The sequence below is a fragment of the Malus domestica genome, chromosome 07 (assembly GCF_042453785.1).
Source record: "Malus domestica chromosome 07, GDT2T_hap1".
NCBI classification, from domain to species: Eukaryota; Viridiplantae; Streptophyta; class Magnoliopsida; order Rosales; family Rosaceae; genus Malus; species Malus domestica.
The window spans coordinates 30,806,507-30,829,897 of NC_091667.1; the positions used below are offsets into that span (position 1 = coordinate 30,806,507).

Below are 23,391 nucleotides of genomic sequence, written 5' to 3' on the forward strand. Positions count from 1 at the left end.
GCTTCATTCTCAGGAAAGACCTAACTAGTTTTTTTCCCCTTCTTTTTTCTTTGAGAGTTGAACACAAATTATCTTATAACACATGTTTTTAATTAATAACCTAAGACAAACTATTATTGAAAATGTAAATTAGCTAGCTCCACATGAGTGTTTAGAATTAGAGAGTACAACTGTTATTTGTTGATACCGAATATCAATCTACAGTACATATATTTATAATATAATGTATAGCTAAACACACTCACTTTGACCAAAAAAAAAACACACACTCATAATTCGTTATTCTTCTCCATAAAGTATTTATAAGAAACAAGATAGAAAACCAATTTTAAACAAGAAATAAATCAATCCTAATTGAACAAGCAGGCCTAAATACATAAGGGTAAGGAAACTTAATTTCCTCCTAAAAGTTATTTTGAGAAATAAATTAGAGAAATAAAATATCTCCTCTCTATTTTATTATTCTTTAATATATGTATAACAACAATGTTAATGTATCAGGAACTATATCAGTATGTTTCGGTACCAAACTTTTTTTTCTCTTTCACGTTTTATAATTCAGGAGATATATCTCATTATTAAGTTGTAATAGGCATGTTAGCTCCTTGTCAATATCAAGAACGCACCTTTGATTAAAAAGCCTGTATCTGGGATCTTGTTTTGAAAACGAAATTTTATATCGGCATCACCGTGTGAAAACCGCAATTTGTACTTGAAGATGGCTAAGACCAACTTTAGACCCATATGATTTAGTCAGAACTATAATCTGTCAAACATTGATTTTCCCATTCTTTACAACTAGCTAATACATATGGATCAACAGCAAATTAGTTCAAGCACTCCCTTTTTCTTTCCCCTTCAGGCATATCCAGCTAGATGGATTAATTAATCGAAGTGAGTTATATACATTCCTTGTCTAATTTAGTGAGTCATATTTACAAGCAAAAGAATCACATATACAACAATAAAATTGGGATAAATCAAAAGTATATACATTAGAAGTCATATATAAATGAATATAGGACAAATGGGGTTTGATTGTTGGGACGAAGAACTAATTCATCTCGAAAGTTATTTTTTCCTTCCCCTTGTCAGTCATATCCCAAACTCCTACTTCAAGGAGCTCTCTAACTCTATAAGATTACTCAACACATCAGTGATGTCCACAGAAAAAGACTAGGCACCCTTCAAGATAAGTTATATATTGCGACGTATCTATCGGAGTTTACCTACATTTTCATATAAGGAATGCATTGTGATTAATCTAACCTAGTTGTCTATTTCAGCTATCCAAATGCTGCGTTGTCCATATTTTAACTAGTGCTGTCAACAGCTTCAATGATTGTATACTTTGTTCAATGACTCGTCTGGCTAAGCCGGCGGCCATCAGAGTTTTTTTCTTTCTTTCATTCGATTAATAGTTAGCTTAAGAAGAAATCTAATGCCTTAATTTCGAGTTGCGTGCCATTATAACATGGGCACACTCATGCTTGGAGAATTGCATTGAAGAATGTAAAAAAAATCTCACGTCATAAACTTGACAAAAAAATATATATAACTTGTATTCAGTGGTATTATTTTTAATTGTATCGAAGTTTTTTTGTAATAAAATTGCATACCTACTAGCATGTGGTTAAGCTAAAAATAATATTGGTGCTTGATCCATTAATATTGAACCGTTGAAACCCCTCTATGAAATCTTGCAAAAATGTTGAAATAGTTTCTCGATTGACTAGCTCTCTCTCTCTCTCTCTCTCTCTCTCTCTCTCTCTCTCTCTATATATATATATATATATATATATATATATATATGAAAGCTGCATGTAACTACAACAGTAGTGCAATCTAATTAAAATCGTTGGATTAAGCAACAAATGAGAAGATTAGACAAATACTTAAGCCAAATTTCCAATGACCTAATTACTAAGACAAGGGGAATGAGGAATAGTATTAATATATATGTGGTCCGTAGTAGATGGGGCAAATTCTTAGTTGTGAATTTGAGGAGTGAGGAGTGTTATGTCAAGGTGGGTGGTGAAAGGGAGGGAACGAAAAAGAAAGAATAATTTCGAAGAGAAGGGAATTAATAAAGAATTGGAGGGGATTAATATTTTAATTTATTGTGAATTGTGAATTGTGAAATGTGAAATTTATATATCTGCATTGCTTAGATTGTAAGAAAATGGCACCATCTTACAATCTTGTTTGACCCGTATTTTAAGGCTCGCAAGTCGCCCCGATGTTCTCTCATCCCCAACCTACTTTCTCACACTTTCACTCTCTAATCTCTCTGCACCAAAACCTAGAACTTTATTATCCGCCATTTTCTTATGCCAATAGGTTTAAAGTTGCTTCAGATAAAGAGTAACTCTAGTTTTTTGGCATTCGTGGTCATACACGATGGGTTTTTTTTTTTTTTTTTTTTTTTTTAACTAGAATATTGTCACGTGATATTACTATTTCATTTAATAAAATTTAACAAGTGTAATTATAATACCATGTAACGATGTTCTGAATCCACACAAACATTTTTCCATATGCGATGCAATTTGATTTGATGTGATGAAGCCTGGCTAATGCTACCTCACGTTTTCATTTTCGCTTTCAACTCTTTATACCGACATTCGTTTCAAATTTTTAAATAATTAGGTCAATATATGTATATGGTAGCTACTAGCCATATCAAGAAAGCCAATATAAGTAAGCTGTGTGCATGAACTTTGGTTGCAAAATGTTGTTATCTAGTTAAATTGTTAATCTATGATAGCATGAGATCTCTTCCACGGGTCACAAGTATAAAACCTGAGACTTCTCCATTTCCAGGTCCCCTGCATCCTTAATAGATTTATCTTTATATTATTCTAAGGAGAGGAAATTAGATATAAGTCCAATTTATATACCCTTAATAGGTTAAATCTGTGGATGACTGGATCACTGTTAATCACTAGACTTTGCCCTTATCGTTACAAAATATATGCATGCTAGCTAGCTGGGAAAAATGCTAGGTTAAAGGCATATATATTCATCACTGTGGATTCTTGGATCATCAACGTTAAACTCAATGACGGAGTTAACATGGGGTCATTATTTGTCTGTAAATCCCAACAACTTAAAAAACCCTATATATATTTATATGTATATTGTATTTGACCCTGTAAACACCAGGGCAAACTAAATTACAATTTATTCCTCCTACTTCTTTTTCTAACTTTTTTATCATCTATGTCTTCCTTTTCTTTTTTTCTTGTGTGACTCTATTGTGCACACTAAATGCTCGACGAAATGCTTTAATAATTAAAAAGTCTTGGCAGTATTCAACATTACTCTATAGTTTCCTATAGCCACACTTGACAAGTCTCTATATATTATAGTAGTTGTTGACGTATATTGACATAAGCCTTCGGCAGATTTTGGCAAGAATCGACATGTTCCTAAAGTGTTCGACGAAATGGTCCAATGAAGTTTTTTTTTGGTCAAAAGCATGACCCCACAAATCCTAACTCCGCCAGTAGTAATATATACATCATTGTGGATTCTTTGATTGATTGACGTTAAACTCAAACAAGAGAACATGATTTTTGTGATAAAATTTTGGGTAAATTACATTTTACCCTCTCAGGTCTAGGGTCGATTTCAATTTCTTACAACATCTTTAAAACATTTCAATTTCATACATTTACTTATCATTTTATTTCAATTTCATACAACTGTTAAAAATCTGTTAAGTTAACAGTTAAGTGATGATGTGGCAATATAGGATCCCCATTTGTGCTGACGCGGCTGCCACATGGCTAAATACTTAATAAAAATTTAAAATAATTAAAATAATTAATTAAAGAAAAGTATATTAAAAAATTTAAAAAAAAAAACCCAGAACCTTCTTCGTTTTCCCCACCCGACACCCCTTCATCCCCTCCATGGCTCCACCCCTCCATCCCCTAAAATTACCAATTTTTAATGGTGGGAAATGTGGGCAGGTGAAAAAAGCTGTTAAATTTCGCAAATTGAAATCCGAGTGAAGTCTGTGCGTTTGTTTCAGCTGATTTTGAATCCCTAATCGAACCCCAAATCACACAAACCCACAAAATTCAAATGTCAAAACCCTAGTCTCTGATCTTCCAAGGCCTGCTAAGATTTCACCGCAGCCAAATCTCAAAACCCTCATCTATGTCTCCATAAGGAGGAGTTACGACTCCAACAATGGGCATTCTCCCCAATTTCCCTATCACCCGAAACCAGTCCCCGGAAGCGGGGTTGGAAATTACTTCGGGCTGGCTATGGGCCTGGACATGAGGGTTTTCTCTTTCAAGCCGTCGAATTTCAAGGCTAAGAAGGTGTTTGATAAGCCGTTCTCTACGGCATCATCAGCTTTCTCGCGGTACCAGGAGGCCATTGGGTTGCAGATTGAGGTGTTCTAAAAGAGGAACAATTTGGTGCTATTGGGAATGGGGGGGAATGCTGTTGGGAATTGAAGATGGAGGAGTGGATCAAATAAAGGGTGGCTCGGGTGGGTAAATGGTGGGTTATAGAGGATGAAAGAAGGTGTCACAGCCCGTCTTGGAGATGTACATTAATTATGTTATCGACGGTGTGAAATTACCTAAATATCCTTGGATGTTGAGAATTATTATGGGATGGGGTGGTTTAAACTTAAGATTTTGGACCAATTAATTATATTCCTCTTTTATTGGATCTAATTAGAACTAAGTGTTCTCTTAGTTATGATTGGTGTACATTTTGGGACCACACATACATCCCTACCCTCTCTCTTTTCTCTCCCATACTCTCTCTCTCGGTTTCACTCTCTCTCTCTCTCCTTGCTATATGTATAGACAAGGGCAAGAACACCCCAAACTTTGCAGATCGAGGAAGAAAATGGTACCATTGTGTTCGTGAGGACCTTATGAGTTCAAAGGTATCAATTTTAGGTAAGGAAACCTTCGATTTCACGTGGAAACCCTAGCCCCGATTTTGGTCACTATTCATGTGGACGTAAATAGGTTGGTTTCAAGGAATTTCAAGCTCATAGAGAGCTTTAGGAGGTCCTAAGGAGGCTCGGGGTGATAAATTTAGACGTCGGGATGGCTAGTTTCGAAGTTGACCGGATTATCGAGCTTTCTCAGGTAAATTCTAGTGGATTTCAAGGCTTAAAAATAGTATAACGTGATTCTACATGTTGTTAGCTTTCCATTGGTTCAAATTTCATGAAAAATGGTGCAAAAATGAAGAAGTTAGGACGATTTTAATATTTTTTCCAGAAACCAACGAAGTCATCGGCGACCGGCGACTCGCCGGAGAAGACAGGGGAATCTCCCATCAATTTTCACGGAATATGCTAACGCCGTCAATTAGTTTGGACGGTTACTGTTGGGTTTTAACGGAATATTCTGAGGAATATTCCTAACTCCGTTCCATTTCCATTACATGTGTCTGGCATATGGCCGCGTGTGGGGGGCGCGTTTTACTGTGCCCTTGCCGGCGCGTGGGAGCTCGAAAAATTTATCTAAAAATTTGGGGATGATCCTGAGGTTGTGTAGGTCACTATGGTGTATTCATATACCAATTTTGAGCAATGTATGAGAAGTTATTAGCTAGTTTTGTCTATGTGCTTTAAAATAACGTTTTTATAGTTAATTCGCATATAGGTGAGACTTATCCCAAGGACGAGCGTATCCACGGGTGACTCGGGGGTTATGATCCGTTGACATACCAGTGAGTGGGCTTTTGTTTTCAGTATATATTTATATACTTGATATATTTCCCAGAAATGCATTTTTTTAAGGAAAGTATGCTTTGAAATAATATGCCAAATGCTTTTATATTCTGAATACGCATTTCATGGTTACATATATATATATATATATATATATATATATGTGGTGTTGTGGAGGCACAGGTAAGTTATGTTTGGCTATATGAATCATCGATGATGTGGTATGTGATGGATTGATGTTGAACTCATAAAAATGCACCTAGGGTGATTGTGATTTAGCCAGAGATATGAAGTACAGGCCTGTTTATTTATGTCACCTCCCGCACTATATGCTCATATTGGATCCAACTTAAGTGCACAGTCTTGTCGTACATACCTTAATTATGGTTCTGACTCGTAGGTGACTAGCGATTTATCGTCCGGCTATTAGTGGTTCTGACTTATGTGCAGTATATTACCGTACAGGTCATTGTAGTGACTCTGGCTAGATTGACTTAGAGCTATGAATTCAGTCGTACAGACTACCACAGGGGTTCTAGCTAACATATCATATTTCTATGAATTTAGTCTTACCTGAATTGCTTACTCTGTTATATATTGGTATGGCATATATTTGAATATGATTATGTGAAGCATGAATTGAATTGATATGATTTCATATATATATATATATATATATATATATATATATATATATATTATGTATATGCTTATATTCTGATTCTGGGAAGAATTATACATGTTTTACAGCGAGGGGTTAGATATGTTGATAAATGAAATGGTTTTGTAAAACATTTGTTTTTGCCCACTCACGCTTTCTGTTTTGCGCCCTCCCAGGTTTTAAGTAAGCTTGTTGTTGGTGGCTTGAGGACGTCGGCGGTTCTGATCTATCTAAATAATAGTAGGGCATTCCTAGTACTATATAACTAGTACTTGTCCTACTAGACTACACCTAGACTTATTATGCTCTGATTATGAGTGTTTACTGTTGTAACTAACTCTTATAACTTCCTGTTTTGTAGTGCACTCTAGTAATCCGGTTTTTCATTATTCGTATCATTCTTATCTTTATTGCTTACACACTGTGCACATGGCTACGTCACTCTCACGTAACGGCCAGCATGCCTTGATCTCGGTCGAGGTGTGTCAGAAGGGGGTGCTTAGGTGGATAAGACAAAGGGGGTGGAGGAGATGGAGGCGTGTTGGTGGGGAAGATGAAGAGGGTTCTGGGTGTTTTTTTTTATTTTTTTTTTAGGGTTAATCTTAGTTTACTACCCTGAAGTTTCGTGATTTTCAACATTTGGTACATGAAGTTTTTTTCATCTCAAAGTCATACCTCAAGTTTTAATTTTGGGACAGTTTCGTACATCCGTTAAGTTGGCTGTTAAGTCAGCCGTTAATTAATGACGTGGCCTCCATGTGGACAATGACTGGACGCCACATGTCAATATGGGCCGACATAGATATTAAAAAACAATTTAAAATTAAAACTTAAAGTTAAAAAAAAAATTAAAAAATTAACTTTTCTGGGCACCCCACCCTTTCCGACCCTCTTTCTCATTCTCTCTCCCTTCTCTTCTCTACACCCACCTCCCCGCCGAAGCCCCAATCGAGCAACACCTCTGGGTCCCACTCCGCTCACTACTTCTGCTAGAAATCGACCTCGACCCACGCCGCTGCCGCTTCTTTGCGATGAACTGAAAGCTTTCATTCCTAGTATGGTGTCCACCAGAGATCGTCCTGTCGTCGTCGACTAAGGTTAACCGGGACATGTCGATGGCATCGATAGAAAAAAAAGTCGTCTTGTTGGAGAGGCATGGGTGCTTGGTATGAACGAGAAGGCCATTGGATTTGGGATCAAAGGAGTCTAGGGTTTTGGAGGTAGGCGTAGAGGTATGCTAGGTCTCCAACCATGGAGTTGGAATGCGTAGGAATCGACATAGTGATGTGAATCCAAGGATTTGTGTGACATTGGAATGAGGATTTTAGTTTTTAGGGTTTAAGGTTTATGTAGGAGATGGATGATCGGGTTCTTCAGCTTACTTGGAGGGTTTGGGAGAGGGAATTGAGGGTGGATGTGCGGATAGGGTGTGCAGAAGAGGGAAATGAAGGAAGGGGTTGGGGGTTGAGGTAGGGGACATGCCAGAAAAGTTAATTTTTTTAATTTTCTAACGCGAAGAAGTGGCTGCGTCGTGAGTCGAGGTCGGTTTTCGGAAATAGTAGTGAGCGAAGTGGGACCCAGATGTGCTACTCGGTTGGAGCTTCAGCGGGGAGATGGGTGCAGGGAAGAGAATAAGGGAAGGAGAATGAGAAAGGGGGTCGGAAAGGGTGGGCCATGATGCTAAGAAAAGTTTTTTTTTTTAATTTTATTTTATTTTTTAATATTTACATGGGCCCATATTGACCCGTGGCGCCCAATCATTGTCCATATGGGCACCACATCATCAATCAACTGTTGACTTAACAGCCAACTTAACGGATGTACGAAACTATTCCAAAATTAAGACTTAAGCTATGACCCTAGGATGAAAAAACTTCATGTACTAAATGTTGAAAACCACAAAACTTCAGGGTAGTAAACTGAGATTAACCTTTTTTTTAATATACTTTTCTTTAATTAATTATTTTAAAGGGTAAATTACATAGTAGCCCCTCAGGCTTGAGCTCTATTGCAATCTCATACAACATCTTTAAAACATTTCACTTTCATACCTCAAGTACTATTTTATTTCAATTTCATACAACCGTTAGATTTTCCATCCATGGATCTGTTAAATGCTGACGTGGATATGACACGTGGCTGCCAAATGTCTACCACGTGGCAAATAAAATAATTTTTTAATTTTTTTTTTTAAAAAAAACATATCTGCCACTTTTTTTTTCTCTTTCTTCTTCTTCTTCTCTCTCTTTCTTCTTCTTCTGGGTTCGGACCTTTTTTTTTTTTTCTTCTTCTTCTCCCTCCTCCTCCTATTTCTTCTTCCTCCTTCTTCTGGGTTCGGTCCCTTTCCTCTTTTTTTTTTTCTCTTTCTTCTTCTTCTCTTTCTCTTTCTTCTTCTTCTGGGTTCGGACCTTTTTTTTTTTTTTTCTTCTTTTTCTTCTTCTTCTTCTTCTTCTCCCTTCTCCTCCTCTTTCTTCTTCTCTTCTTCTTCTGGGTTCGGTCCTTTTCTTTTTTTTTTCTTTTTTTTCTCTTTCTTCTTCTTCTCTTTCTCTTTCTTCTTCTTCTTCTCTTTCTTTTTCTTCTTCTTCTGGGTTCGGACCTTTTTTTTTTTTTTTCTTCTTCTTCTTCTTCTCCCTCCTCCTCCTCTTTCTTCTTCTCTTCTTCTCTTCTTCTTCTTCCTCCTTTTTCTGGGTTCGGTCCTTTTTTTTTTTTTTTTTTTTTCTTCTTCTTCTTCTTCTTCTTCTTCCTCCTTCTCCTCCTCCTCTTTCTTCTTCTTCCTCCTTCTTCTGGGTTCGGACCCCTTTCTTTTTTCTTTTTTTTTCTTCTTCTTCTTCTTCTTTCTCCTCCCTCCTCTTTCTTCTTCTTCTTCTCTTTCTCTTTCTTCTTCTTCTGGGTTCGGACTTTTTTTTTTTCCTTCCAATTTCAGGTTTTTTAAAAAAAAATTAAAAAATTATTTTATTTGCCACGTGGCAGACATTTGGCAACCACGTGTCATATATGTGGCAGCCACGTCAGCATTTAACAGATCCATGGATGGAAAATCTAACGGTTGTATGAAATTGAAATAAAATAGTACTTGAGGTATGAAAGTGAAACGTTTTAAAGATGTTGTATGAGATTGCAATAAAGCTCAAACCTGAGGGGCTACTATGTAATTTACCCTATTTTAAATTTTTAAATTTTTTTATTAAGTGTTTAGCCATGTGGCACAAATGTGGCAGCCACGTCTGCACAAATGGGAACCCCATATTTGCCACGTCATCACTTAACGATTAACTTAATAGATTTTTTAACTGTTGTATGAAATTGAAATAAAATGATACGTAAATGTATAAAATTGAAATGTTTTAAAGATGTTATAAGAAATTAAAATCGACCCCAAACCTAAGAGGTAAAATGTAATTTACCCTAAAAATTTGTATATGATAATACCCTATTGAACTTTCATGTTCTTATTGTATACAATTACATTAGTACAGAAACTTAGCAATATGATGGGGGCATGTTTGGATTGTTTTTGGAAGAGTTGAAAATGTTTTTTTGACAGTTAAAAAGGTTTAAACTACATTTGGTATAAGAATTTAGAATGGTTCATAAAAATATAGAAATTGACACACCCCGACCGGAGTCGAGACGTGCTGGCCGTCACGTGAGAATGACGTAGCCATGTGCACAGTGCGGAAGCAATAAAGATAAGAATTATACGAATAATTAAAAACCGAAATACTAGAGTGCACTACTAAACAGGAAGTGATAGGAGTTAGTTACAACAGTAAACACTCCTAATCAATGCATATTAAGTCTAGGTGCAGTCCAGTATGACAAGTACTAATTATACAGTACCAGAAATGTCCTCCTATTATTTAGATAGGTCAAAATTGCCGACGTCCTCAAGCCACCAACATCAAGCTTACTTAAAACCTGGATGAGCGCAAAACAAAAAACGTGAGTGGGCAAAAACAAATGTTTTACAAATCATTTTCTTTATCAACATATCTAACCCTTCGCTGTAAAACATGTATAATTTTCCCAAAATCAAAATATAAGCATATACATAATATAGATATATATGAAATCATATCAATTCAATTCATGCTTCACATAATCATATTCAAATATATGCCATGCCAATATATAATCTAGTAAGCAATTCAGGTAATAATAAATTCATAGAAATATGATATGTTAGCCGGAACCCCTGTGGTAGTCTGTACGGCTGAATTCATAGCTCAAAGTCAATCTAGCTAGAGTCACTACAATGACCTGTACGGCAATATACTGCACATAAGTCGGAACCACTAAAAAGGTTTGTATGACAAGATTGGGCGTAATATAGTTATGCTCAATTTTACTCTCTCATAATAGCCGGGCGATAAATTGCTAGTCACCTACGAGTCGGAACCATAAATAAGGTCTGTATGACAAGACTGTGCACTTAAGTTGGATCAAATATGAGCATATAGTGCGGGAGGTGACATAAATAAACATGCATGTACTTCATATCTCTGGCTAAATCACAATCACCCTAAGTGCAATTTTATGAGCTCAACATTATTCAATCACATATCACATCATCGATGATTCACATAATCGAACATAACTTACCTGAACTTATCTGTGCATCCATAGCACCACATTTATATATATGCAACCATGAAATGCATATTCAGAATATAAAAGTATTTGGCATATCATTTCAAAGCATACTTTCCTTAAAAATGCATTTCTGGGAAATATATCAAGTATATAAATATATACTGAAAACAAAAGCCCACTCACTGGTATGTCGATGGGTTGTAATCTAACAGTTTCTGTTAAAACTGACTGACGACGTCAGCATATTCCGTCCAAACTGACGGAATATGTCGTCATCTTCTCAGGCGAGTCGTCGGCCGCCGGAAAACTGGGTAAAACTTTAAAACGTCTATTCTCGCTCGTTTCTTAACCATTTTTCATGAAATTTGAACCATTGGAAAGCTAACAACATGAAGAATCACGTTATACCATTTTAAGCCTTAAAATCCACTAGAATTTACCTGAGAAAGCTTGATAATTCGGTCAACTTCGAAACTAGCTATCCCGACGTCCAAATTTATCAAACGAACCACCCCGAGCCTCCTTAGGACCTCCTAAAGCTCTCTAGGAGCTTGAAATTTCCTGAAACCAACATATTTACGTCCACATGAATAGTGACCAAAATCGGGGCTAAGGTTTCCACGTGAAATCGAAGGTTTCCTTACCTGAAATTGATACCTTTGAACTCATAGGGTCCTCATGAACACAATGGTACCATTTTCTTCCTCGATCTGTGAGGTTTGAGAGGTCCTTGGTGTTCGTCCGTACAAAAAGAATGAGAGAGAGAGAGTCTGAGAGAAAAGAGATAGAGAGCACGGGAAGAAGAGAGAATGAGTGAGTGTGGTGTGTGTGTGATCAACGTGGATAAAAACCTCTAAGTCTCAATATGTCACACATACACACTACCATTTTCCCGTCCAAGGATAAAGCTGTCATTTTACATTACTAATAAATGATTTTTGGGACGGGCTGTGACAATCTCCCCACCTTATTAAATTTCATCCTCGAAATTATACATAACAAATACATCCACTATAATCATAAAACAAGCGTGGATACATCTCTCTCATCCGATCCTCTGTCTCCTAAGTAGCTTCTTCCACTGAATGATTTCTCCATAACACTTTTACCAAACGCACTGTCTTGTTCGTTAGTTCCTTGTCGTTCTAATCCAAAAGAGTCATTGGTTCTTCATCATAAGTCAAGTCCGAATTGATTTCCAACGGTTGAGGAAGAATCACATGTGAAGGATCTGAAACATAATGTCGAAGCATCAAAACATGAAACACATCGCGCACCTTGGACAACTCTGGAGGCAACTCAAGCTTGTAAACAACCTCACCGACTCGCTCGGTGATCATATATGGTCCAATGTACCTAGGACTCAACTTTCTTTTCTTTCCAAATCGTACAACACCTTTCCAAAGCGATAGCTTCAGAAATACCCAATCACCTTCATCATACTTCCGATCAGTGGCATGTTTGTCTGCTAAGCTTTTTTGTCAATCTTGGGCTGCTTTCAGGTTAGACTTAATTACCTGAACATTTTAAGTAGTCACATCCACAATCTCAGGGCCCACTAAAACTCTTTCTCCAACCTCTGACCAACATAGAGGCGTACGACAAGATTTCCCATAAAGTGCCTCGAATGGTGCATACCAATACTTGAATGATAACTGTTGTTGTAGGCAAACTCCATCAAATCCAAACAATCATGCCAACTATCTCCAAACTGCAGCACTGAAGATCTCAACATATCCTCTAATGTCTTAATGGTTCTCTCATATTGTCCATCTGTCTGAGGGTGATATGTCGTACTATAAAGCAATCTCGTACCAAGAGTTTCTTGGAATGCTATCCAGAACTTGGAAGTAAATTTGGGATATGGATCCTAGATAATATTAATTGGCACACCATGATACTTCATAATCTGCGATATAAATAACTTAGCTAATCGGCTTAACGAATACTTCTCCCTCACTGGAATAAAATGTGCTGACTTCGTAAGCTGATCAACTACCACCCAAATTCTGTCATAACCATTCTGTGTACGAGGGAGCTTGTACACAAAATTCATAGTAATATTTTCCCATTTCCACTGTGGAATGGGAAGTGGCTGCATCAACCCAAACGTCTTATTTCTTTCAACTTTAACCTGTTGGCAAATGGCACACCTACTCACATATTCGGCAATTTCCCTTTTCATAAATGGCCACTAATAAAATGGTCTAATGGTATGATACATCTTAGTGCTTCCTGGATGCATTGCATATGCCGAAATATGTGCTTCATCTAAAATTTCTTTCTTTAACTCTGCATTATTCGGCACATACATTCTGTTTTCCTGCATAAGCATGCCATCAGTTTCTCGAATTCTAAAATCTTTCTTTTTTCCTTAGTTCCTTGCTTGAACTATTTCTTGAGTCTCTTCATCATTCATCTGAGCCTTGAGCACACGATCAATTAAAATTGGCCTAACTTGAAAATTAGCAAGCAAAGCTTCTTCTCAATCTTCCACTCCTAACTCCACTTCAGTGGACCTCAAATCTGCTAGAAGAGGAACGTGACAATCATAAATGGCATTAAGTCTGACTGGAGTCTTCCTACTAAGTGTATCCGCCACTGCATTTGCACGACCAGGATGATACTTAATCGTGCAATCATAGTCACTAAGTAACTCAATCCACCTCTACTATCGAAGATTAAGATCTCTCTGAATAAACAAATATTGAAAACTCTTACGATCTGTGAAGATCTTACATTTCTCATCATAAAGATAATGTCTCCAAATCTTCAAAGCAAAGATGATAGCTGCTAATTCAAATTCATGTGTATGGTAATTCTTCTCATGAGGTTTCAACTGTCTCGAAGCATAAGCAATCACTGTACCATGTTGCATCAATACACAACCCAAACCATTCAGAGAAGCATCACTATAAACCTCATAATTATCGTTATCATCTGGAAGCGCTAGAACATGAGCATGAGTGAGATAGTACTTCAACTGCTGGAAACTTTGCTCACATTTATTATCCCATTCAAACTTAATATCCTTTCGCATCAACCTCGTCAATGGCAAAGCAATCACTGAAAAATCCTTAACGAACCGTCTATAATAGCCTACTAAGCCAAGAAAACTCCGTACCTCGGTGACGGTTTGAGGTTGCTTCCAATTCTCTACAGCTGCCACTTTCTGAGAATCCACTTGAATGCCTTAAGCAGAAATGACATGTCCCAAAAATGCCACTTGATTCAACCAAAATTCATGTTAAACTTAGCATATAGTTGGTGTTCCCTCAAACTGCTCAACACCAACTTCAGATGTCTAGCATGCTTAGCCTTAGACTTAAAGTATACCAGAATATCGTCAATGAAGACAATAACAAACCTGTCTAAATATGGCTGGAATACTCAATTCATCAAATCCATAAAAGTTGCTGGTGCATTAGTTAACCCGAATGGCATCACAAGAAACTCATAATGACTATATCAAGTATTGAATGCGGTTCTAGGGACATCTTCATTTTTAATCTTCAACTCATAGTATCTCGACCTCAAGTCAATCTTAAAAAATACGCAGGCACCTCTGAGTTGATCAAATAAATCGTCTATACGAGGAAATGGATAACGGTTCTTAATGATTACCCGATTCAATTGCCTATAATCAATGCACAGCCTCAAAGTTCCATGTTTCTTCCTCACAAATAAAACTGAGCTCCCTAAGGTGAAGTACTTGGCTGAATAAAACCTTTATCCACTAACTCTTGCAATTGGACTTTCAATTCCTTTAATTCAGCATGAGCCATTCTATAAGGAGTTAAGGATATGGGATTCGTACCTGGAAGCAGATCAATAACAAACTTCACCTCTCTATCTGGCGGCAATCCAGGCAAATCCTCAGGGAATACATCTGGAAAATATCTGACCACACGAACATCTTCCACACTACTAGAAGCATCATCATTCAACACCACATGAGCCAAATATCCTTGACAACCTTTCGACAACATTCTCTTTGCTTTCATGGCTAAAATAATACCATGCCTCACCCCACTAGGCTCTCCTACAAATGTAACTTCAGGTAATTCAGGACAATGAAATGTGACTGTCTTCCCATAATAATCTATCTTGGCACGATTATAGTGCAACCAATCAGTGCCCAAAATCACATCAAAATCCATAATATCCAACAACATAAGATTAGCTGGCATAATAATGTCCTCTACTACCACTAGACATCCTGGATATACCCAATCCATAAAATATATATCCCCTCTAGGCATAGAAAATTATAAATTATATCCTAGAGGTATAGGATGAGGTTGTGTTACTTGAGCAAATGTATGAGAAATAACAGAATGTGTAGCACCACAATCAATCAATACTCTAGCAAAATGACCAAGAATATTTAACGTACCCATAATTCAATTTGGATTCTTCTGGGCATCTTGCAGTGACATGTTGTGGATACGCCCCTGATTATGTTGTCGTCCACCACGACCTCTGTTGGCATGAACACCACGTCTTTGCCTCTGCTGACCCGACTGCCTCAAACATCCTGCACTACTAGCAGCAATCTCTCCCTGCTGGGGCTATCCCCCTTGGTACCACTGAGATCATCCGGCTGAATGTGACTGATAAGACATAGATCCTCCCTGATACTGAGGATCCTGAAAGTACTGCTACTGTCATGAGGTGTAGGGAGCAGCGTCACCCTGATAGTGGTAGGCACATCCTCGTCCAGTCTGAGTATAACCAGTAGATCTTGAAGCGTGCTGAGTAGGTGCAGATGGTGGGAAGAAAAGCTGTTGGGGTCTCTGCTGACTCTAAGGGCATTGACCAGCCCTATGACCCATCTGACCATAAGTGAAGCATCCATTGCTGCCTCTTCTACACTTCCCAAAATGCCAATTATTACACATACGACATAAGGGAGCACCGGATCAACCTGAACCACCAAAATCTCTCTGCCTCTGGAACCTAGGGCCTCCGGTAAATCTACCACCTTTCCTCTGCATATTAGTACTCAATTCTCTGCTAGAAGAGCTGGAACTACCACCACTCCTCTTAAAATCTGGGTCTTGCGGGGTCCCTGAAATGCTTACCCTTTTCCTTTGTCATCTCGTCTCTGGCCCTCATTCTTTCCTTCCTCATCCTCACTTTCACTAGGCATGTTCTCTGAGGCCTCAATCCTTAGTAGAATCTCATAAAACTCTTGGTAAAAGGCATAGTGAGTCGACGTCGCTATGGAACGCCATTTCTTCTTAGTACCCAAACTGAAACGGCGAAGTATCTCTACCGGATTAGCAACAACCTCCGAATCATATCTCGACAGATCAGTAAACATCCTGTAATACTCATTAGCGGATATTTTCCTTGCCTCAGATGAGTAAACTCATGTTTCTTACTATCGATATACGCAGGAGGAATGAACCTTTTCCGAAACAGATCCTTAAACACTCCCCAATCCATAATCTCTGCTAGGGTCAACTGGTAAGACTCTTGTCTCCACTAGGATGCAGGTTGTTCTCCCAAAAACCAGGTAGTCGTCTCGACCCACTTATCAAAAGAAAGATTCCCCTAACTCTGCATCACCTGAAAGGTCTTCTCCACATGATTAAGCCATTTTTCTGCCCCCTCATGACCTTCATTTCAAATTAAGTAAGTCAACTTCAGATTATGAACTGTCTCAAGAGGTGTCATCTGGGGAGTACGGAATGCAATCTGAATTGCAGAAACTATAGCTTCCCCTAATTGAGCAATATCAGGGAAACTAGATTCAGCTGATTGATGGGGCTCTCTACGAGACAACATAGTTCTGACATAAGACATCACAAGGATTAGAATATTCAAGAATTATACATGACTGCTAAACGTAGGCTCTGATACCAAACTGACACACTCCGACCGGAGTCGAGACGTAGTGGCCGCCACGTGAGAGTGACGTAGCCATGTGCATAGTGCGGAAGCAATAAAGATAAGAATTATACGAATAATTAAAAACTGAAATACTAGAGTGCACTACTAAACAAGAAGTGATAGGAGTTAGTTACAACAGTAAACACTCATAATCAGAGCATATTAAGCTAGGTGCAGTCCAGTAGGACAAGTACTAATTATACAGTACCAGGAATGTCCTACTATTATTTAGATAGGTCAGAACCGTCGACGTCCTCAAGCCACCAACAGCAAGCTTACTTAAAACCTGGAGGGACGCAAAATAGAAAACGTGAGTGGGCAAAAACAAATGTTTTACAAATCATTTTCTTTATCAACATATCTAACCCCTCGCTGTAAAACATGTATAATTTTTCCCAAAATCAGAATATAAGCATATACATAATATATATATATATATATATGAAATCATACCAATTCAATTCATGCTTCACATAATCATATTCAAATATATGACATGCCAATATATAACAGAGTAAGCAATTCAGATAAGAATAAATTCATAGAAATATGATATGTTAGCCGAAACCCCTGTGGTAGTCTGTATGGCTGTAATTTATAGCTCTAGGTCAATCTAACCGGAGTCACTACAATGACTTGTACGACAATATACTGCACATAAGTCGGAACCACTAAAAAGGTCTGTACGACAAAATTGGGTGTAATATAGTTACGCTCAACTTTACTCTCTCATAATAGCCGGGCGATAAATCGCTCATCACCTATGAGTCGGAACCATAAATAAGTTCTGTACAACAAGACTATGCACTTAAGTTGGATCCAATATGAGTATATAGTACGGGAGGTGACATAAATAAACAGGCATGTACTTCATATCTCTGACTAAATCACAATCACCCTAAGTGCAGTTTTATAAGCTCAACATTATTCAATCACGTATCACATCATCGATGATTCACATAACCGAACATAACTTACCTGAACTTACCTGTACGTCCACAACACCACATTTATATATATATGCAACCATAAAATGCATATTCAGAATATAAAAGTATTTGGCATATTATTTCAAAGCATACTTTCCTTAAAAATGCATTTCTGGGAAATATTTCAAGTAAATAAATATATACTGAAAACAAAAGTCCACTCACTAGTATGTCAACGGGTCATAACCCCCGAGTCGCCCGTGGATACGCTCGTCCTCGGGATAAGTCTCACCTATATGCGAATTAACTATAAAAACGTTATTTTAAAGCACATAGGCAAAACTAGCTAATAACTTCTCATACATTGCTCAATTTTGGTATTTGAATATACCAACGTGACCTACACAACCTCACGAACATCATGATATTTTTAAAATAATTTTTCAATGGCTCACGCGTCGGGGAGGGCACGGTCTCACGCACAACCCACGCGCAGGCGTACTGACGGATTCCCTAACTGCCGTTAGGGAATATTCCGTTAAAATCTAACAAATTCCGTTAAAACTGACTGACGGCGTCAGCATATTCCGTCCAAACTGATGGAATATGCCGTCAATCTTCTCCGGCGAGTCGTCGGTCTTCGGAAACTAGGTAAAACTTTAAAACGTCTATTCTCGCTCGTTTCTTAACCATTTTTCATGAAATTTGAACCATTGGAAAGCTAACAACATGAAGAATCACGTTATACCATTTTAAAGCCTTGAAATTCACTAGAGTTTACGTGAGGAAGCTTGATAATCCGGTCAACTTCGAAACTAGCTATCATGACGTCCAAATTTATCCAACGAACCACCCTAAGCCTCCTTAGGACCTCATAAAGCTCTCTATGAGCTTGAAATTCCCTGAAACCAACATATTTACGTCCACATGAATAGTGACCAAAATCGAGGCTAGGGTTTTCACGTGAAATCGAAGGTTTCCTTACTTGAAATTGATACCTTTGAACTCGTAGGGTCCTCACGAACACAATGGTACCATTTTCTTCTTCAATCTGTGAGGTTTGAGAGGTCCTTAGTGTTCGTCCGTACAAGAAGAGGGAGAGAGAGAGAGAGTATGAGAGAGGAGAGAGAGCACGGGAAGAAGAAAGAATGAGTGAGTGTGGTGTGTGTGTGATCCACGTGGTCACCAATTCAAGACCACATAACAATCTCTAAGTCTCAATATGTCACACATACACACTACCATTTTCCCGTCCAAGGATAAAGCTGTCATTTTACATTACTGATAAATGAATTTCGGGATGGGCTGTGACATAAATTCTTCTTCATCTTAGTTTCATGTATCTTTCATCTTTCAGCTTTCTTTAAGTTTTATGTCCATGAGTAGGTGTAACTTTTTTTTATTTAATAAATTTTTTACCTTTCGTAAAGTCGAGATTTTAATTTAAAACATAAAAATGAAGCACTTGGAATTTTAATGATGATTTCAACGTCTTTATAATAAGGGTTTTTTGTTGGAAAAATTAGGGTCTAATTGCTATATTAAATCACATTAAAATTTAAGAAATATTTCATGCAATTATATATCAAAATTAATGCATGCTCATGAGTAACCAATGCTAAATGAACATGACATAATGGATTAGAAAAACCTAGAAAATATGGTCGAGGCAAGTGTTAGACACTTTGTCCTTAAGACAAGTTTACGCCCCATTTTGATGCTCATGGTTGATCAGCGCGTGTCTCACAAGAAACAACGACCACGTCCTTGTAATAGTAACACTCCAAATCACAAGGCTCAATGAACCACGATTATGTTGAAAACTCTTTCATAGGACTTAATGAGACTCTAATATTTAGTGCACTCTATGTATGATTATGTAAACAATGAAAAGTTATTTTGTGATTATAGGGGGCTTCCCTATTTATAGAATGTGATATACCTCTTTGGAAAGCATGTGACTATTCATGAATAGTCAAAAGTTGCACTGTTCATTTGAGTAGACACATTTTTCTACCAAAATGCTCCATTTCTAATTTCCATTCAATTAATAAATTTAATATAATAATATTATTATTAAATTTTCCAACAATCCCCCACATGAATGGAAATTTACTCAATATCATACTTAAGATAGAAACCATTGAAGATATTTTGTTTTTATCTATCTTCACTTGTTATGCCTTAAAGTATCGCTATAGCTTCTTCCCAGATAAACATGTTTTGCACTTTGCATTTAGCCTATAAACTTATCGAGTTCTCATGGTGTTTATACCATACTTAGGGCCTCCGTATTTAGATCTCGTATAAATACTCGGGGGACTCAAATGTAATTGTGTAATAAAGGAAGGGGCAAATATGTAATAAGTGAATAACCCTTATTCTATAAAAAGACCCCTCACCCTCACAATTAGAAGAGCCTCACTCTCACCCTCAGAGGCCATTTCTTAGGCCATACCCTCACCCTCTCAGAGCTCTCATCCTCACAGAGAAGCTCTCTCTCTCCTCTTCAACATCTCAAGGAAATACAATAATCAGTGTGGACGTAGCCCAAACATTGGGGTGAACCACAATACATCTTGTGTTATTTACTTTCTTGCAGATTCATGGTCGGATTTACGTTGTTCCAAGACCTTCGGTTTTGTGCATCAACATTTGGCGCCGTCTGAGGGAATCGATACGAAAAGTTGTGTCAGTTCTCTTTCATTTTTTCACCTCCGTCGTGAATCTGCAAAGAAAACCCAGGAACCAAACAATCCAACACCCACACTCAGAGACACACCCATTCAATTTACAGAGAGAAAGAGAAAAACTCAAACACAATACTCCATCTCAAATCCAAATCTCTCATTTCTCTCTCTTTCTCATCCACCACATGCAAGAGCAGAGCAAACTGCTTCTTTCTCAGCTCCAGCATGCGAGAACTAACGGTGTTCTCCGCATCCAATGCTGCAATCTCCTTCTCCAAATCTGATATGACCTTGAGTGTCTCAGACCGCGGCGGCTGCGCAGCAATCAATTTCCTGATCGATCCGCACTTTTCCTTGTGCCTTTTTTCGATCTAACTCTCCTCGAGTTGCTTCTTCAACATCTTAATGTCAGCCTTCGCCTGCATAATCTGTCAATTAATCTCCTCCCTTAGCTCGTTGAAGTTGTGCTTCTCCCGGAGATTCGTATCCACGACGGCTTTGCTCTTTAGGAGTGAAATCTTAAACGTGTTTAGCTCCTTGAAGAAAGCTTTGGCAAGCCTGTTGTAGTCGGCGAAGTTGTCATCGTTCTTGTCAAGCTCGACGAACAGGGACGTAAGCTTGTTTAACGGTGGTTCGCCTCTTGTGGTTGTGGTTCGAGTCAGAAGTCTATGTTGGATGATGACGTCATACTCGAACGGCCCAAATGTGAAGTTCGCCGTCACGGCCTTTCCTCGCCCTGAAGCTTTTCTTCATTTCGCCAGCATTAGAACTGACCGGAGGTTATGAGTCCGGCGAAAATTCGATTTCTAATTTAACAAACCCTAAGCTAATCTCCAGAAAGAAAAACCTCGTTCATAGCGGATGATCCAGCTCCTGATTGTGGAATCCAACTGAAAAGAAAGACGTTTGTTGTTTTTGGTTGAGGTTAATTGGACGGTGGGATGTGCTTCACGACTAAACACTGCTACCTTGGGAGGGATCGGAAAAAGTTGGGCCATAGCGCTTGTGGATCTGTCACCAACTCATCCAATAAGATTGGGTCTAACATTGAATTTCTCTGTGTTCTACTATAAGATTATCAATCAGTCTAATAAAGCTTGCGGCATGGCTAAATAGGAGAACATGCAGGAAACGAAGTGGGAAACAAAAGCAAAAGCGGAGATAAGCTTCCTATTATTATGATTCCTTTTGTCTGCCAAGTGAAATGGACAGAAAATGAGCGGGGAGATCAAGAAAAGCAAAAGACAAGATTCTTTTCTTATTATTAATTCTATTAATCATTCTTGTCTGCCATTTGCAAAAGGGAAAAGAGAAAGTAAAAGCAGAAAGCAAAAGAAGATAAAAAGAAGCAGACATAATTGCGGTGGTGATGGCATGCAACAAAGGGAATTATAGGCGTGACTCATTGAGCAGAGGGACGGATTTATTTTTGAATGATGTAATTTATTTTTCTTATCTTTCGAAGACATCTGTATAAACCCCATCAGAGGGTAAAAAAAAAACGTCAAGACCAAAATAATAGGCTGGAATGTTATATGGAGGGCCAAGGCCCATATGCCCAAAAGAGCCAGGCCCTATGGCTCCAAATTTAATCAGCACCCTGCCGTTATTATCACCAACCAGGTGATCAAAAGTACACCCAGTACTCCAAAATTATACATAAGCATCACTCATGTCAATCATACATAAACATTCATGAGCATTACTCATGTCAATCATACATAAACATTCATGAGCATCACTCATGTCAATCAGCTTCAAAAGCTTCATTTACAGAGCTCTAGCTTCAAAAGCTTCATTTACAGAGCTCCAGCTTCAAAAGCTTCATTTACAGAGTTCTAGCTTCAAAAGCTTCATTTATAAAAGCTCTAGCTTCAAAAGCTTCATTTACAGAGCTACAGCTTTAAAGCTTCACCTACAAAGCTTCAGTGCAGGGTATACAAATATCGCCTCCAAACAACCGCCACTTCGGTCCATACATGGATTTGAAGTCTCCAGCCAATAGACTCTATTGACCGAAGACTTGGGAGACTACACTATGTACCATATATTGGGCCTCATGAAAAATACTTGGGGGACTTAGCCCATTATTTATGTATTGAGGAGCGAGCCCTTATTCTATAAAAGGGATTCCCTCACTTTCATTAGAGAGCACCCATTATTCATGTACTGAGGAGCGATCCCTTATTCTATAAAAAGGACTCCCTCACCATCATTAGAGAGCATCACCACCTACTGAGCAACCACCTCGCCGCGAGCATCAACTCTAGCCCATTATTCATGTATTGAGGAGCGAGCCCTTATTTTATAAAAGGACTCCCTCACCATCATTAGAGAGCATCGCCGCCTACTGAGCAACCACCTCGCCGCGAGCATCAACTCTAGCCCATTATTCATGTATTGAGGAGCGAGCCCTTATTTTATAAAAATGACTCCCTCACCATCATTAGAGAGCATCAACTCTAGCCCATTATTCATGTATTGAGGAGCGAGCCTTTATTCTATAAAAGGGACTCCCTCACCATCATTAAAGAGCATCGCCGCCTACTGAGCAACCACATCGCCGCAAGCATCAACTCTAGCCCATTATTCATGTATTGAGGAGCGAGCCCTTATTTTATAAAAGGGACTCCCTCACCATCATTAGAGAGCATCAACTCTAGCCCATTATTCATTTATTGATGAGCGAGCCCTTATTCTATAAAAGGGACTCCCTCACCATCATTAGAAAGCATCGCCGCCTACTGAGCAACTACCTCGCCGCGAGCATCAACTCTAGCCCATATTTATGTATTGAGAAGCGATCCCTTATTCTATAAAAGGGACTCCCTCACCTTCAAACGCCACAAACCGAGCCAACCAAGGCAACATAAGCCACAAACCGAGCAGCCTTGCAACATGTGCTAC

At 38.2% G+C, this 23,391-nt stretch overlaps 1 pseudogene; it reads right to left on the reverse strand.

Annotated features, from left to right (window-relative positions):
• Nucleotides 1–20,114: 20,114 nt before the first annotated feature.
• On the reverse strand, nucleotides 20,115–21,248 carry LOC103406137 (THO complex subunit 7A-like; annotated as a pseudogene).
• Between the last annotated feature and the right edge of the window lie 2,143 nt (nucleotides 21,249–23,391).